Below are 18,562 nucleotides of genomic sequence, written 5' to 3' on the forward strand. Positions count from 1 at the left end.
TATCACCAAGGTGGGAGCATGGCAGACAGGCAGGCATGGTGCAGGCAGAGCTGAGAGTTCTACTTCTTCATCTGAAGGCTGCTATTACTGACTTCCAGGCAGCCAGGGTAAAGGTTGAAGCCCACACCCAGTGACACACCTACTGCAACATGGCCACACCTCCAAATAGTCCACTCCCTGGGTATATTCAAACCATGACACGTCATTATAAAAGAATAAGCTTATTCTAGTTCTTCCAAGTAAATAAATTCTCTAAAATACAAAGAAAAAATTTATCACGATTAATTTTCTTCCTTGTAAGTTCTTCTCTAGGAGCCAAATTTTATTGTTATTTTTTTTAAAGATTTATTTATTTATATGTAAGTACACTGTAGCTGTCTTCAGACACTCCAGAAGAGGGAGTCAGATCTCATTACGGATGGTTGTGAGCCACCATGTGGTTGCTGGGATTTGAACTCTGGACCTTTGGAAGAGCAGTCGGGTGCTCTTACCCACTGAGCCATCTCTCCAGCCCTTGTTATTTATTTTTAAATTTTAATTCAAAATACACAGGAAAAAAAACAGCATCCTGAGATGGGACAAATAATTTTAAATGAGAATAAGCTTCTCTTTCATGTTTGTTAAGCTAACAAGATACAGTCTTACTTTTCCTATCATCCTGGACCAAACCACTTAAGGGAGAGGTGGGGCTTGTTTTGACTCACAGCTCAAAGCTACAGCCCAGCATTGTGGCCTCTTCTTGCCAGCGGGAGTGTGGGGCGGCTGCTCACACTGTGCTGAGGAAGCAGAAAGCACTGAAGGAGGAGCTGGGCGAGTAAGGACAACAGCGTACTGTTAGTTAGGTGAGTCCACCCAACTCAGTTAATGTACTCTCAACAACCCCTCACGAGCAGGCACGAAGCCTCGGCTCCTTGGTGACTATGAATTCTGTGAAGCTGACAAGCAATATTAACAGCTACAAAGTCCAAACTGATAAGGTTGGGACAGGGTGAATGGACAAGATTAATGGCGTTCTCCACTTAGAGAATAGTACAGCACTAAGCAATAAAAGTTACATAACTCTTTTTTGCTCCAATAGTACCCCTTTTGAAAAAAAATTCAAAGTCAACTTTCAAAAAAAGGAAAAGGCTTCTAATAAAACAGTAGCCATGGTGGTATTATCTAAAACAGTAACAATTGCTAATTGCTGTTCAAGTCCGAGTGCAAGGTGGGACAGACCTGCTCACGGTTACCAGACTGCAATTTTGTGGGAAGTGTTCTAAATCCTGGTGTAGTTTTCTAGGGTTGGAGGCTTCAGAGTTGGGGTGCCTTCTTTGAGCATCTAGAATTTGCATAGGTTCTGAAAAGCACGATGGGAAAATCTCTTGCTGTATGTGAGCCAGCTCTTAGACTAGGGTTGAACTGCAGTTGCGTTCCAGTTAGAACATCGTTAGATTGTAACGTAGAGAAATCTTAAACTACTTACAGGAGAGCAGAAGATAAGTAAACCAAATCACCTCCTAATGATTCAGTGAGCCTCTGAGGTTGCTAGAGCTGACAATTTAGGAAAGGAAATCTATTTTATCATTCACTGTATTCTTTTTTGAGGTGTTGGTATTTGTTTAAGACAGGGTCTCACAATGTAGACCAGGCTGGCCTGGAACTTGCTCAGTATGCAAAGTTGGTCTCAAACTCACAGAGATCTGTCTACTTTTGTCTCCTGAGTTCTGGGATGGAAGGTGTGCAACCCAAGCCTGGCTATCCACTGTAATCCTACATTTAAAAATATAATTCTGGGGCTGGCAAAATGGCTTAGAGGATAAACTCCCAGGGTTAGTGATCCGAGCCTGATCCTTGGGAGTCATGTGGTGGAAGGAGAGAGCGTACTCCTGCAAGTTGTCCTCTGACCTTAGCACATGACTCATGGTACCCCTGTTCAGTCAGGCCTCTGCATGCTCCCAATCCATGAATAAACACACTGAAAAATTTTAAAGCATAATTTCTCAATTAAATAGTAAGGCTTATAAAAAGAAACACATTTTAAAATTTTAAATGAGTATTTAAAATACTCAATAAAAGATGAAGTAGAAATAAATTAAGAAAGATAATTATATTTGCAAATATAAATTAAATGTAATATTCACAATATAGAGTTCTTGCCATTTGGGGGCAGAAATATGACACCATAAAATATGTTAGTGATAAAAACAATATCAGAAGATGAATGAAAAATAGAAAATAAATATAACAAAAGATTTTCAACTTAATAGTAAAGGAAAAAGAATGAAGAATCAAAGAGAGGGAGGGACGGGGGAGGGAGAAAGGAAGAGAGGAAGGAAGGGGAAGGAAGGGAGGAAGAAAGGAGGGGAGGAAGAAAGGAGGGGAGGAAGGGAGGGAGGGAGGGGAGAGGGAGGGAGAGGAAGAAAGGGAGGAAAGGAAAGAGAAGGTAGGAAGAGAGCTCTAGGAGGGGAGGAAGGAGAGGAAGAAGGAAGAGAGAAAAGGAGGGAGGGAGAAAGAAAGAGGAAGAGGGAAAAGGAAGGGAGGAAGGAAGGAAGGAAGAAGGAAGATTCTTTTGATTTATCAAAATGAGTAAGACTTTCTAGTATGTGTTAAGATTGGACATTCAGGGCTGGTGAGATGGCTCAGCGGGTAAGAGCACACTGACTGCTCTTCCAAAGGTTCTGAGTTCAAATCCCAGCAACCACTTGGTGGCTCACAACCACCCATAATGAGATATGACACCCTCTTCTGGCACTTCTGAAGACAGCTACAGTGTTCTTATGTATAATAATAAATACATCTTTGGGTCACAACAAGCAGGGACTGAAGCAAGCAGTGTTGACTGGAGCAAGCGGGGCCAACTGGAGCAAGCAGAGGTCCTAAAAATTCAATTCCCAACAACCACATGAAGGCTCACAACCATCTGTACAGCTACAGTGTACTCAAATACATAAAATAAATAAATAAATCTTAAAAAAAAAAAAGAATGGACATGGTGGCCCACGCCTTTAATCCCAGCACTCGGGATGCAGAGGCAGGCAGATTTCTGAGTTCGAGGCCAGCCTGGTCTCCAGAGTGAGTTCCAGGACAGCCAGATCTATACAGAGAAACCCTGTCTCGGAAAAACAAAAACAAAAACAAAAACAAAAACAAAACAAAAACAAAAACCTTTACCAAAAAAAAAAAAAAAGGGGGGGGGGGCTGGACACTTAGGGGAGAGAAGGCTGAGCTTAAGAGCATTGGTTGCTCTTCTAGAGGACCTGGGTTCAGTTCCTAGCAGCTAACAGTTGTCTGTAAGTCCAGGGTATCTAACATTTTCTTCTATCCTCTGTTGGTACTACACACATGAACCACAGAGTTACATGCAGATAAATTATCAATTTATCTTTCTGGGGGGAGACAGTTTAAAAAATAGGTACCAAGTTTTAAGAAGATAACCTATTTTTGGTCCAGCAAGCTCTCTTCTAGGGTTCTATTCTGAGGCTATAACTGTACAAGAAATCACTTGAAGATGGCTACACAGGCGATTCTCTAGAATACTACTTCCTGTTGGCGAAAGTTCAGAAAACCATCTGTCCTTTAACAGTGACTTGTTTAATAATGTATGGCTCAATTATACTGTACAACCACAGAAAATAACAGACCTATCCTGAAAGACATTAGGCAAAGACAATGTATTGTTTCTCTAAAAGTGGTGTATAAAACATCATGCATCTGGCTTGATCCAGTTATACAAAACCTTATGTATATGTGAATGTGTAATAAGAGATCTAAAACAATGGCGTCATTTTAGAAGTGGCTATCTTTGAACTACAAGATTTCATGTGATTTTTATTTTCTTTTATAACTTTGTGAATTGTTTTGATGTTAAAAGCAATGACAATGCTTATAGATTAAAATCAGGAGGCAAAGGGAGAAAATGTAGCTCCCATGTTATTTTGTTGTTGTTGTTTTGAAATATTTTATATCAAACACATGGTAGCATGTTATGCATATGCATCTTTAATACCATCTACTAGATGAGCGCTCACTGGGTTCTTTTTTTTACACTCAATGCTTCCTAATGAGAAAAACACTCTTTAAACACCTCAGTAATTGATGTCAGTTAGGTAAAATGTAAGAGCTGGTTCGTTGGAATTTGAGTATACAATTCCTTCCTTCCTTCCTTCCTTCCTTCCTTCCTTCCTTCCTTCCTTCCTTCCTTCCTTCCTTCCTTCCTTCCTTCCTTCCTTCCTTCCTTCCTTCTTTTGTTCTTTTCATTGATTATATTTAAGAAACCTCTATTAAGGCAAATCAATTTTTACACAAGAGAGTTGTCTTGGTTTTGCTCTAATTTGAAACCCCATGCCCTCCTCGCATAAATCAGGAAGCTGGTCTGTGACTGCATTGACCACACCTGGACTGTTGCCTCCCCACCCCCACCCCCAACCATTGCTGGACTGTTCCACTTTCCTGGAGGGGAGGTTATTCTTAGAATTCTAACTTTTGCTGGGCGGTGGTGGCGCACGCCTTTAATCCCAGCATTTGGGAGGCAGAGGCAGGCGGATTTCTGAGTTTGAGGCCAGCGTGGTCTACAGAGTGAGTTCCAGGACAGCCAGGGCTACACAGAGAAACCCTGTCTCAAAAAACTAAAAAAAGAAAGAAAGAAAGAAAAAAAAAAAGAAATCTAACTTTTTTACCTCCCATCTCGCAAAGCGACGTCATCATCACTAGATCACTAGTGTGACCAACAGAACACCTCACAGTAAGCAAACACATGCAATAATATAAGTGAAACAAAAACGTTTAATTTGGTACCGTCTTCCTCGCTCCAACCAGACAGAACTCCGCGCGAAGAGCGGTTTGAATGTAAGCTCAGGTATGAGGCAGCGCGACTTTCCCCACGCTTAACCGCTCAGGTAACTCTAATGGTACCAAGTCTCTTAGTGTTTCCTTCCAGACGCGCCAGCCCTCATCCCGGAGTCCCTGTCTTCGTGAGTTCTGTAGAACTGTTAAAATTAATAGAGCCTTTAGTTTGGGACCTCGTCCCTGATCAGGAGTTCAGAAGGTCGGCACTGGGCGGGCTGCGATACTATAAATGGGATATTCAAGCTTCAAATGCCAGGAGTTGTGGACACTAGGAGGGTACCCTGGCAGCCCACTTGTTTCAGAAGAACATCATCACTGTCTTTCATACGCTGACAAAGATTTGACCAGGTTCCTGGAAAGAATTAGTAGCAGCATTATAGCCATACTTTATATTATCTGTACTTTGTTTATCTATAGATACACAGATTCTCTTTTATGATAGTTTATTACATAGTCATGTTCAACTAAATCAATTGTAAAAGTAGAAGTTAAAAATAATCTCCCACAGGCATACAGATACAGTGTAAATCTAAAGGCTAGGGAGAGCCATGGTGCACAGACAACAAATATTATAACTAACATAATTTGTTTTGTAAATTACTTTGTCATTCTCTTATAGAATGAAAACACATAAAGCATAGAGAAGCTTTTGTTTAATATAACTGAAGCAGAGTCCAAGAAGAACCTCAGTTGAGTCTTTACAAGAAAAGAAAAAGTATGTTTAATGGCAAAATGAATTCTCCATAATTTCCTGCATGCTTGGACTATACATGGTTTATCTCATGCTTTCCACCAAAAAGCCAAATGAGATTTTATTTCAAGAAATTTTCTCGATTATAAAAAGGTAGAAGTTACAGAGTTAAGGATGTGGACATTTATCCTTAAGAATAAATGTTATTCTTAAATTAATGCCCCTTTCCAGTTGCTCCCTCCAAGTAAAGGACTTTAGCAGTTACTTTTCTTGTCTCATTTTCAATTTAAACAAATTAGCCAGGAAGATTAACCTTAACGTATTCAGGTTATTAGTGGTGGATGGAAATGAAAATATAGACATTAGGATTCAGGCTACTTTGTTACTTCAATGACTAAATTTTGTCTTTCTTTTTAACCAATGTAGACTTGAAGATGTGAAAATTATTTGTAGTTGTTTCATTTAATCTCGGTCTTAATAATTAGTAATTTTTTTTTACTACAAATAAGGACTAACATTACAGTGTACATACTATGTCTGTGATCACTTAATAATAAGTAGCTATATATAGCCTAGAGAATTTTGTGTGATAATGATTTATTAAGACTCAGCCAGCCTATTTTTCCCTTTCTTACAAACTCTTTGTGACTTGGGCCAATCAGTTTCAGCTTATTCATCAGGGAAAGAGACACCGTTGTGTAACACTTTAGTCATGGCATATTCATTTCTTAGTAAAGCCAAGGCGATTTCTTGGTTTCTAATTTCAGTAAAGTGGAAAGTTTCAGAAAAACCTGGGAAAGGTTGACTAGTAACTTTTTTGTTGTTTAGAAGAAAAGCAACATTAAAAAAAAATCTTGGGTGTTATTTAGTGACTTAAAAATATACTTTTCAAAACACCTATGTCCCTTCTATAAGGGAGATTATATATTTGAAACGTTTCAAAATTAAATGATAACATACATTCGAGTTGATTTTTATGCTAGGCATTGCACTGACATCTAACAATTCTCCATTCCTTTCCCTCCCCTCAGCATGTACACCAGCCACCATTATAATTTCTAACTGCTAAGGAGAGAATGGGGTTGAGAGAGTTCCATCTCAGGATAGGAAGAGTTACATACAAATGTCTGAGTCACGATGATGTCAATCTAAGTATCACTTCAGCCTTGTGTGTGTGTGTGTGTGTGTGTGTGTGAGAGAGAGAGAGAGAGAGAGAGAGAGAGAGAGAGAGAGAGAGAGAGACAGAGAGACAGAGACAGAGAGATTGGTGTCACAATTTATTCTGCACTGGCCTGGAACTAACTGCATAGCACAGGCAAGTGCTTGTAATGTTCCAGCTCCAGCCTCCTGAGGGGTGGGATTTTTAGACATGTGTCACTGTGCCCTGCACAGTTGTGTATTTCTTGTGTCAGAGTAGCAGTAAGAAGGCAGTTTAGTTCTACTTGTAAGCTAGCGGAAGAGGAAGTATCAGAGTGTAGAAGGGGTACTAATGTTTTACTCTTGCGGAGCCACACTGAACTGTGGTAATATGAGTTGGGTCGTCTTTGTTGGATAAAGCTATGAGAATATAGCTCAGACTCACTGAGTAGTCAAGGCTAGCCTTGGACTCCTGATCCTTCTGCCCTTTGAGTGCTGAGATTCCAAATGTATCTCACCATGCCTGGCTTTAAAGAAATTGTTTTTAAGTCTGTACTTATTGTGTAAGTGACATTTCTTATGTAAGCACGTATGTATTTATAAAAATGGTGTGTGAGAGTGGTGGTCTGTGTGGGGTGTGGCTGCATGATGCATGCATGCCAAGTGTGCATGCAGAGGCCACAGCAGAGCATGCGTGTCCTCGCCTGTCACTTTCCACTTTATTCGCTGGAGCGAGGATCTCTCACTGTACCGGGAGCTAGCTCGCTGCTTCGGCCAGGCTGGCTAAGGGAGCTCTTTAGGATCTGCTTCTTTTCACCCCTCCCCCAGATGCTGGGGCTACAGGTATGTACATGCAATGCCTAGCTCTTCACATGGGTGCTGACGATTCAGACCCAGGTTTTAATCCTTGTACGGCAAGTGTTCTTGTCCACTAAGTCATCCCTGACTGCTCTGCAGTCCACAGCTAACCAAAACTGCTTTTGTGAAGTGTATCAGTGTGTGCATGTCTGAATATAAACTCTAACACAGCTAGCAAGGGGCTGATGAAAGATCCCAGTAACCGTTTATTATAAACATACTTGCTGATATCGCTAAAGCTAATTTTCACTTAGAATTTAGATTACATTTGACCTTTAATCCAGGGATGTTGGATTCCTTGAACTATAATTTTTAGATTATAACCCAGTTTACCCTCACTTTATAAAAAAATAATTCATAGTTTAAAAACTTAAAACTCTCATCCATTCACATTTTTGGTTCAAATTTACGTTCTAGATCTGAACCATTCCATTTTTTAACTATAATTCTCTATATGAATTAGAATTTTTCTGAGACATCAAAGTGGTCTTGCCAGAATTCCACCGTTTTTACCGGAAACCTTCCTTCTTCTTTCCAAGACAACCTACACACAGTAGAAAGGAGCTGTGGCACCTAATGAGATTATGCTATGGCTTCTGACTTAACTGATGCCATTATATTAATGGAGTCACATCTTTGCAATGTTCCTGGGAACACATTTATTATGGTAGAGTCTTAATTCTATTGAATTCAGATTTTTAACTATTTGAGGATGTTCTTTAATTTCTAATTTAAGATTTGCTGGCGGGAGTGCTGGAGAAATGGCTCAGTGGGTAAGAAAGCTTATTCTGCAAGTGAGCAGGAAAATCTGAATTCAGACCCTTGCACCTATTTGTGCAAATTGATATTACTGTGGTAATATCAATTTGCCCAAAATAACACAGTTTCAAGTGAGTTGTTGTGTTTTCCATTTGAAAACTTTGGACTTTCTAATTTACTTTGAATGCAAGGTGAGAATTCAGATTCTTTTATGTTCTTTAAGGGGTAGTCATTCTGAATTTATCAAACATACTCTGTTAGGTGATGACAAGCTAGATATGGTCCCTTCTTAGTGGAATTCACAGTTTGGAGCGTAAGACATAAATAAAATAATCGCATCACAGTATCTAAATACAAATTGAGGTAAGCTGGCTAAAGGAAAAAAACTTATGAGCACACCGGCTTGATGGAAAATAATGTTGTTCCAAGCATTGGGAAAGATGGCTAAGCAGGTGGAACAGAGCACTAAGGCAGAGGGGAATGGAGACAAGGCTGGGGCAGTTAGAAACACACCCAAGACTTATTTAAGGATCTTATCTCTTTAAAGTAACATGAGCCATTGAAGACTTTTAAGCAGCCAAATTACATTATCAAATTTATGTTTTGAAAAGATCACTGTGGCAGCAGGAGAAAGTTGGGGACAAGGGATGTATCACTGTGGATGCCAGAAGCCCAGCCTGTAAGCAATTCCTGTAATGGTAGGTGAGATTGATGACAGCCGTTTTGCTCATATCCTGAGTTCTGTTATCTATTCAAATCTATAACTGTAAATAATTCAGCATTTTCACATTTCAAAATGTAGGACTTCAACTGTAATTATTTACTGAGGAATTATAACTACATTAGACTAAATTGGTGTTTCTGGAAATAAATACACAAAATCAACAGATACTTAGAAGATAAAATGAAGAGCTAAGGCCATAGCTCAGTGGTAGAGCATTGGTTTAGCATGCTGGACACTCTGGGCTGAATTCCCAGTAAACAAGGCCGTCTCTCTCCCTCTCCCCCCACACACAAACCTACAAATTGGATAGCAAGAAGGGAGGCTATAGATTTTAAGGTTTCTGGGTATTTTCCAATATTCTATATTAAATCCTCTATCACTCCTTTTGGCTTGTATAATGACGTTTCTTCCCACTGTAAATCCCTAAGGATTTAGAATAATACTGTGATTATTTTAGTTCTACAAAGTTAATATTTACAGAAAGTAATTCTCACCATCTACACTTCCTCTTTTGAGAAGCATCTTTGTCTTTTATGGTTTACAATTTTAGAATCATTTTTCAACTTCTATGGGAACGGAGATGTAAATTAATCCATGAACATTTCTTCAATACTTCTCTAGCAAAGTGCTCTCTGTATAGTTCACAGACTTCTTGTTGTGACTAGAGTTCTAACTAATAGGTCTTGTGCTAAAAATAATGCATTAGTTACTTCATTTTCCTGCGGTAAGACAACTAGGTTGTGAAATCTTGTTGGAGGAGTTACACTAATGCTACTTACTTCAGAGCTAAAATGTATGGTTATTAAAGAATCACACTGTTTTAGATTGAAACCGTCTCTTGTAGTTCTGCCTGACCTTGAACTTGGTATGTAGGAGGAGGTAGGCTTTGAACTCCCAATCCTCCTGCCTCCAACTCCTGAGTCTAAGATTCTGAGACTATAAATGTCTGCTACCATCCCAGCTATGTTTTTGTTGCTTCTCAGTAGAGGGTAAACCCTACTGTTTCATGCACTCATATATTGAGAGAGCTCTCTTTTTACATTTTATTTGGAGACAAGATCTCATTAAATTTCTCAGGCTGCTTCTGATCGTGTCTATATCACAGGCAGGTTGAGAACTTGATCACAGGACACCTCCTGTCTCAGCATCATAGTAGCTGGGATTACAAGCCTGCCCTAAGAAACCCTAAGAACCAAACTTTGTCTGAGCCCAGGTACCTACTGCAATTATGTTCTGCTGGCTGCTGCAAGGAAGGTATTGGCAATCACTGAACTTGAGCCTGTAAAGAAAAAATTTCAAGAGCTGATGGATTTGTGAAGGAACAGTTATTAATATTCCAATTAGAACATGGGAGATGGGTAGACATTACTTGGCATGTGAATTTTTGTCCCATTCCAGAACTGCCCTGTATGGAATAGGATCACAGGATGGAAAGAACTGATGAGCCATTTGCTAGAAATAAAATCTGAATTTTGAAATAACTTCACAACTGTTCATTAAGTTGAATTATGTGCTGCGGTCCTGCAGCTGACTCCCATGTTGGGGTTTTCTAGGGATCTGCACTGTCAACTTGCTTCTGCTTCAGGAGCAACTGACTGAGTTGAAAGCAAACAGTGCTCACCAACAACACAGTGCTCCTAGGACTCTGAAGATGAATATATACAGCACATTGGGCTCTGTGGCTTTTCTCTTGCAATTATTTGAGTCTTCCAAACATGGTCATACATAGTCCCTTTCTTAACCCATGGAAGACAAACCCAAGAGTCACTCTCAAGAGTGTGAACCTGGATCAGCTGGAATTCCGATTGGCTCTGTGTGTATGAAGTCCTTGTTTGGCGCTCACCACTTTTACTGAGATAGAATTAACATAGTGTCCAACGCAACCTCTTAAACCTCACTGGTTTGTTTTCCATGTCCACACAGATTGGTGTAAGCATCACTGCAATTTTAGAACACCATAATCTCAAAAAGGATACCTGTAGCTTCTGCCCCCACCCTCACCCCGCCTTGCCAACAGCACCTTTAAACTGTCGCGAATATACTTTCTCTCTGTATAGAATTCTGTGCTCTCTACAGAGGTCTCTCTTGCCAGTTCTCGGGGAGGAAAAGAATCATACAGTGTATAAAGTTCTGTGAGTAGCTCCTTTTCTTAATGGTGTTCTGTGAGGATTCGACAGCGCTGCAGCGTGTGTCTTATGCCATGGTAGAGCGATATCCCACATGTCGTTTATGCACCTTTGTTGATTCATAGTCGCTCCCTTTCACTTCTGGTTCCTGGGAATAACGCTGCATTGTTCTTGCACATTTTCATTTCTCTAAAATCGCTAGGTCACATGGAAATGCTAGTCATTCAAATCCGTGTCATTCTGTTCTCCAAAATGGCTACAGTATTTACACTCCTAAGGGAGTGCCCGACCGAGGCTTTCAGTTTCTCCGAAGCTTTGACAATACCTTTAATCTGTAATGCTGTTCCATTTCTTGAGTGACTAATGAAACCAAACGTCTTTTCATGCTCTTACTGGATATTGGTACCTAATTTTCACCATCTTTGGACAGCATCTGATAGTCCGATTCTTTGCCTATTTTAAAATCAAATTATTTTTGAGTTTAGTTCTTTATAGATTACACAGATCCCTTACATGATGGCAGGTGCTTTTCTTTCCTGTTCTGTAGATTGTTGTTCTTGCTCTCAACTTCCACTCGTGTGGGTGCCCCTTAAAATAAAAGACTTTGATGGCGCCAGTGTGAACTCGAGGAGCTGATGCTTTGTTTTCATAGTTAACAATCCTTTGCCAAATCCAAAGTCATAACACTTTACCTGTTCTCATAGTTTCATAGATTTTGATTTTTTTATGTCATTGATTTTTGAGCTAATTTTTGCAAATGGTGTGAGGGAAGGGTCCTAGTCTTTGCATATGGCTACTCAGTTGTGCTAGGCCGCTTGTTGAACAGCACCTTGGTTCTTTAGCAAAAAAACCTTATCTTTTGTAATGTCAGCATTGCCTTCAAAATTAACTAACTAGTATATGACCCTAATTTGCATATATGCAAATTTATGTGCAGACTATGGCGATATGTACATATATAATAATACCCTAAATTGCTGATTTAGATATCTGGGCAATGCTTTAGAATACTACAAAACTCAATAATTTTGAATAGATAATCGACTATAATTCAACTTTTGTATGATTTAAAACATATGCAGCCATCTATGAGCTTAAAATAGTATACGTGTGAGAGTGTACATGTCATGGCGTGTGAATGGAGGTCAAATTTCAAGTTTCTCCATCTACCGTCCATTGGTTTCCAGACTAGAACTCAGGCCTGCAGAGCATGTGTAATTCCTACTGAAACGTCTCACTAGCCAAGCTAGCTAGCTAGCTGACTTTTGATTGCTGTGGTTTACTACTAAGAACGGAATGCTCTACAATACGGCACAATCCTCACTTCCACTCTTGTCTAATCCCTTTTACCACTAGGTGACAGGAACTATCAGGACCACGAGTTTATCTTTGATTTGAAAGAGCCAAAATGTGTGGAGAGGGTAGAAGCTAACAATGGCTGGGTAGCTGTCATGCGAGGGCCGGCAGATTGGATTGTAAATAAACTCTGACTAACTGGAAAGTTAGGGAGGTGTAGCTAAGGAGTCTAGATATTCACAGTTTCATTTCATGTTAATAATTAGCTGCCACAAAGTAGTGTTAATCTCTTGCTTTCTTAGGAAATCCACTTGTTTTCCTGATCTTTTGTTTTCAGGCAAAATGTAAAAGACACAGCAACTGAGTAACTCCCAGGGCTAGGTGATGTAAGGTTTGCAGGCTCTTTTTCTTTTTTTAAGATTTATTTATTTATTATGTGTAAGTACACTGTAGCTGTCTTCAGACACTCCAGAAGAGGCCGTCAGATCTCATTACAGATGGTTGTGAGCCACCATGTGGTTGCTGGGATTTGAACTCAGGACCTTTGGAAGAGCAGTCAGTGCTCTTACCCGCTGAGCCATCTCCCCAGCCCGGTTTGCAGGTTCTTGAGCCCAGCATCTGAAATATTTGAATGAATACAATAAATAAAAAAGTTCATTCAGAATTTTTTGAGAGAAAATAGTGGGTTAATAAGCCATAGCAAGTATCCCTTAAACTTCTTGCCTCTTATTTTTATAAACTGTGTTCAACCCTGCAGGTTCAATTAGCACATGGATAAAGATGACTCCTGTCTCGTATCTAGCTATTTCCTGGATATCTACATGCATTCCCAATTACCTAGCCAGTCAACACTTCAAGTTTTAACTTTTCTTTTTTTCTTTCTTCTCCTTTTTCCTTTTCTTTCTTTCCTTCCTTTCCTTTCCTTCCCCTTCCTTTCCTTTTTGTTTTTTTTGTTTTTTTTTTGAGACTGGGTTTCTCTGTGTAACAGTCCTGGCTGTCCTGTAACTCACTCTGTAGACCAGGTTGACCTTTGCACTCACAGAAATCTGCCTGGATTTGCCTCCTGAGTGCTGGGATTAAAGGCATTCACCACCACACACAGCTAAATTTAACTTTTCTAACATCAAATTTCTTCTCCCTGCTCTAAGCCTCCACTTAATCCTATATGTCAAGTACACTCTGATCATCTCAAGCAGTGGTGCTCAACCTTCCTAATGCTGGGACCCTTTACTACAGTTCATGTGGTGATGACCCCCAATCACAAATCATTTCACTGCTACTTCATAACTGTAATTTTGTTACTACTATGAATCATAATGTAAATGTCTCATGTGCAGGACATCTGACATGTAATGCTCAGGAGTCGCAACCCACAGGTTGAGAACGCTAAGGTTGCAAGGTCAGTTCCCTTGACTTCCTCATCCTTTCTCTTACATATCCATTGATTTGTCCTTGATTCTATTTTATCTTTTAATTCCTTCTGCTTCCCCCTCAGATTTTATAGCCGGCCTTCATAAGTGATTTCAACATATAATTACGTTAATTTCTTACTGAGTCTCCTTTCTCCACCCTCTTTCACCTTCTATTTTTCTCCCCACTGCTTAAGCAGTTGTTGTTTGGTTTGGTTTGGTTGCTTTAATTGAAATTACAAAAGCAACATCGTCATAACAACAACAACAACAAAAAAAGCAGTATGGCAAAGAATGTAACAATTTAAACAACTGGGCTCCTATTGTGCAATTGTAAGTAACTCCTAGGTTAGCCACACTTTCCTTATCCTGTCTGGATAATGTAACTAGCAAGTCTGTAGTTACTGTGCAGCTACTCCAAAATGCAAAGTTTTCAAATTTCACCTGGGGGAGTAAAAGCAATTCTTTTAGACTAGATAAGAGTACCACATCCCAGCCTCTTTAATTTCTTATATTTAAACTAGGTTTCAGATTATAATTTTCTAATCCACATACATTTTTGTTTTGTCTTTTCATTAAGAATAACTGATTTAGTCTCTATTTCCCTGTCAACTATTTGGAAATTACTTCACTGACGTTAACAATTTACCATCATTGCAAAGTTTTAATAAAACCTTCATTAACATCAGTAACTTCATAGTACTTCTGATGCAACTTATTGCATGTTTTAAATGTATTGGATAATAATTTGTCAGTTATATGAGAAAAGAAACAATTACTCATTTCCCATGTACTGTTTCCAGTACATCAGTGGTTCTCAACCTTCTGATGCAGTGACCCTTTAATATAGTTCATGTTGTGGTGACCCCTAACCATAAAATTATCTTGGGGCTACTTCATAACTGTGATCTTGCTACGGTTACAAATTGTAAACTGGGTGTTGTGGTGCACACCTTTAATCCCAGCACTTGGGAGGCAGAGGCAGGTGGATTTCTGAGTTGGAGGCCAGCCTGGTCTACAGAGTGAGTCCCAGGACAGCCAGGGTTATACAGAGAAACCCTGTCTCGAAAAACCAAAAAAACCAAACAAAAAAACCCAAATTGTAATGTATACATCTGATATGTGATCTCAAAGGGATTGCAACCGACAGGCTGAGAACCACTATGCTACATAGATGTTCCACATGTACTTAGTGACTGCAAGGCCTAGAACTTCGTAATATTGTTTTATTACATATTCTTTATTGTTGCCATTTGAGACAGGGTCTTTCTCTGTAGCCAGGCTGGCCTTGAACGTCTTCTGCCTCCAGTGCTGTGATTACAGATGTGTACCTCCACACCAATCTTGTTCACTCACACAAAAGCCTGCATCTTCCGAGTCTGGATCTACAAGTCCACATATTTTTACAGTATTTTTTCATTAAGACAGTAGTCCTCAAAATAGAGAATTAGACTTAGGTATGTTAGTCAGACGCATGCTTACCTCTTCCCATACTGAGGAGTAATATAATCATGTGTTTATATACTGGTTTTCAAACTAGTTTTTCAGTGAGCACCCCTTTTTTGGGGGGAGGGGTGTTTGTTTTTTTTTTTTCGAGACAGGGTTTCTCTGTGTAGTCCTGACTGTCCTGGAACTCACTCTGTAGACCAGGCTGGCCTCAAACTCAGAAATTTGCCTGCCTCTGCCTCCCAAGTGCTGGGATTAAAGGCGTGCACCACTATGCCCGGCTACATATTTTTTTTAAAAAAGATTTATTTATTATTATACATAAGTATACTGTAGCTGTCTTCAGATACATGAGAAGAGAGCATCAGATCTCATTATGGTTGTGAGCCACCATGTGGTTGCTGGGATTTGAACTCATGACCTTCAAAAGAGCAGTCAGTGCTCTTACCCGCTGCGCCATCTCACTAGCCCTTCCCCCCCCCCCCCCCCCCCCCCCGGCTACTTATCTTTCTCCTTATATCATGTGGAAGTTTTGAAGGATGTCTGAATGTATAGGAGAAATCTAATACATGTTGGTGTCAGGATTAAAGCAAGGTATTACAGACCATACACTGAGCAGATGACTTTAGAAGCAGTGAAGGAAAACAGGGAAGCAATCACTAAAACCAATGTTAATGTTTTCTCAGGTGGGTGCCAGGTACTGATCTCAGGTGCACCCCACAGTTAACTTCTCAGTCCTAGGTCTTTCATAGGGAAATATTTAAAATATCTGAGAAGCAATACTTAAAACAGCATTTCTGTTGTGGGTACATATTTCTGACTAAACTTTGTATTTGATTTTGTTTTAGGGATAAATAAGTTCTATATTCCCACCAGAAGTCACTATATTGATATTCCAATGTCATCTTTAGTTTGTCCAGAATAATACAAGGTATGAACTATTTCCTTTCCTTCATTTTTTTGTTTTTTTTTTCTTGTAAGTTTAGTTATAGTCTGTATTAAATAATAAGTAAAAATTAGATAAAATATTTGTATACTATATGTTCTGAAACTGAAGTGATAAGAATTTTTTTTAGACTTTGATAATAATTAAGTTTAGAATAAATTTGGTTCATAATATTGTTCTTGCCACTTTATTAATGTACTTATTAAAAGAGTATTGTAGTGATTTTTTTCATGTGGAGAAGCATTAGAAAAACTTTAAATATGATTTTAAAAGGGTTAGAATATTCACACAATTCTTTAGCTCAGACCCATCACAATCTGTATGTGCTTAACTAGGAATATCTGGGTTTTTTTGATTTGTTTGTTTGGTTTTGGTACCACATTCCTGTAGGAAGGGACATGAGTTTTGTTTCAGACTCATTGTCATAATTAAAACAGACTTAATATCAACTACATATATAACAGTATATTATAACAAAGCAGTATAAGAGAACTGACTTCAAAACACTATACCAATACTATCTCTAGCTCCAGTGCAAAATGATCTCCTTCAAAGGATCATTTCCTCAGAATTAGTGGCACATACTGATGTACAAATGTCCCAATTTTCTTTTTCTTTTTTTTTTTTTGGATTTTTGAGACAGGGTTTCTCTGTATAGCCCTGGCTGTCGTGCCAATTTTCAATGCCATTAAGTCTCACTAAGTTTCAGTTTTTGTCTAGTTTATAATGAAGATGTTTTGTATGATGGTAGTTAAGAGTTCAAGGAATACATTTTCTAAATGGATAAATACAAGTTACCATACCTTTGGCTAAAACTTGCCTGGAGCCATTACCTGAAAGTTCAGACAGCATTTCTGCAACTGTAGATTGGGTAAGTGGCTAGGCTACCACAAACCAGTTCATTATTCAATCGTATAACAGTGTCTGGGTCTTTAAGTCTATTTTGATGCAGTTAGTTCTACTTCAAATAATAACAAATAGATCATACCTGTTCATTCAACATATAACTACTCATTAGGCATTTTGAGGCTCCTGCGAGAGCTTCAAAGCTTTCCCTTATCATTGTAACTCCTGCAGTCTTATAAAACTAGTATTGCATTATTTGTTGTGTTTATAATGGATACTGAAGTCTATTTTCAAACTTCATTGTGGAAAATCACTTCAGTGTAATAATACTCTAACAGAAATGTATTTTGCTTTAAGTGTACATAAAATTCAACAAGTTTTTGATCGTTACTTGCATTTTAAAATGTGTCTACTTAGAAATCCATTTCGACTTTAAACATAAAGTACTAAGAACTGCTGACTCTGACACTTGGGTAGCAGTGTGCCACGGCTCTAAGTTACTGTCTTCTCTCTGTTCACCGTAGCCTCGAATACTGTGACATTTCCACTTCTTCTGTACTGTATTCCAATTTAAGTTTCCTCTGCCTCATTGTTGGTCCTCTCTGCTTTGTTCTGATTCACATTTCACCTTCCCCCACTCACCCAGGGCAAAAAAGAAACTCAGTATCTTGATGTTTACATATTTTGTAGCCTGAGTTTTTAACATCTTGGTTTTTTGTTTGTTTGTTTTTTTTTTTTTTTTTTTTTTTTGGTTTTTCAAGACAGGGTTTCTCTGTATAGGCCTGGCTGTCCTGGAACTTACTCTGTAGACCAGGCTGGCCTCGAACTCAGAAATCTGCCTGCCTCTGCCTTCCGAGTGCTGGGATTAAAGGCGTGTGCCACCATGCCCAGCTTAACATCTTGCTTTAAAGAGATGTCTTTTGTGCCATTCTCCCATGAGCTGTTTCTAATTTAATCAGAATTGTAAAATTCCTTAACATGAAAATGTTTGGGTTCACATGTATTCTTTTTCCCAATTTGCTCCCTATAAAGTAATTTTGAAGGTTAACTATGTTACCATAGCCACATCTGATACAGTAGTAGCCTTTGTCTCTCTCTCTGATTGCTTTTTGCTACACTAAACAGGAGAACAGCTGCCACAACAGTTGAATTCAAAACAGGAAGTCATGTGGTCTTCCTAACGCTTGCCTTTCAAGGGCGACTCACTCCCCCTGCTGGTTAGTAGTAGTACTGAGAGTACACAGGTTTGGTCCAACTGGATCATTTTATCTCTTATAAAACGTATGCTTAGCCACTTTAAAAAAATGTAAGATTTGGGCTTGGGAATTTAGCTTAGTGGTAGAGCACTTGCCTAGCAAGCACAAGGCCCTGGGTTCGGTCCTCAGCTCTGGAAAAAAAAAAAAAAAAGACAAAATAACAAAAAAATTTAAGATTTAATGTATCTGACACTGGAAGGAATCCAGTATTAGCAGCTTTAAAAAGCACTTGTGGTTTGGT

General features: G+C 39.0%; 1 protein-coding gene across 1 annotated transcript in view; it reads left to right on the top strand.

The window, feature by feature from the left end:
• Positions 1-16,144: 16,144 nt before the first annotated feature.
• Nipbl (NIPBL cohesin loading factor) overlaps positions 16,145-18,562 on the top strand; it is a 170,710-nt gene continuing 168,292 nt past the window's right edge. The window contains exon 1 of the mRNA XM_021183780.3: positions 16,145-16,204. The gene's annotated coding sequence lies outside the window, so the exon portion shown is untranslated. The remainder of the gene's footprint in view (positions 16,205-18,562) is intronic.

Source organism: Mus caroli, unplaced genomic scaffold, assembly GCF_978045245.1.
Source record: "Mus caroli unplaced genomic scaffold, Mus_caroli_1 scaffold_16, whole genome shotgun sequence".
NCBI classification, from domain to species: Eukaryota; Metazoa; Chordata; class Mammalia; order Rodentia; family Muridae; genus Mus; species Mus caroli.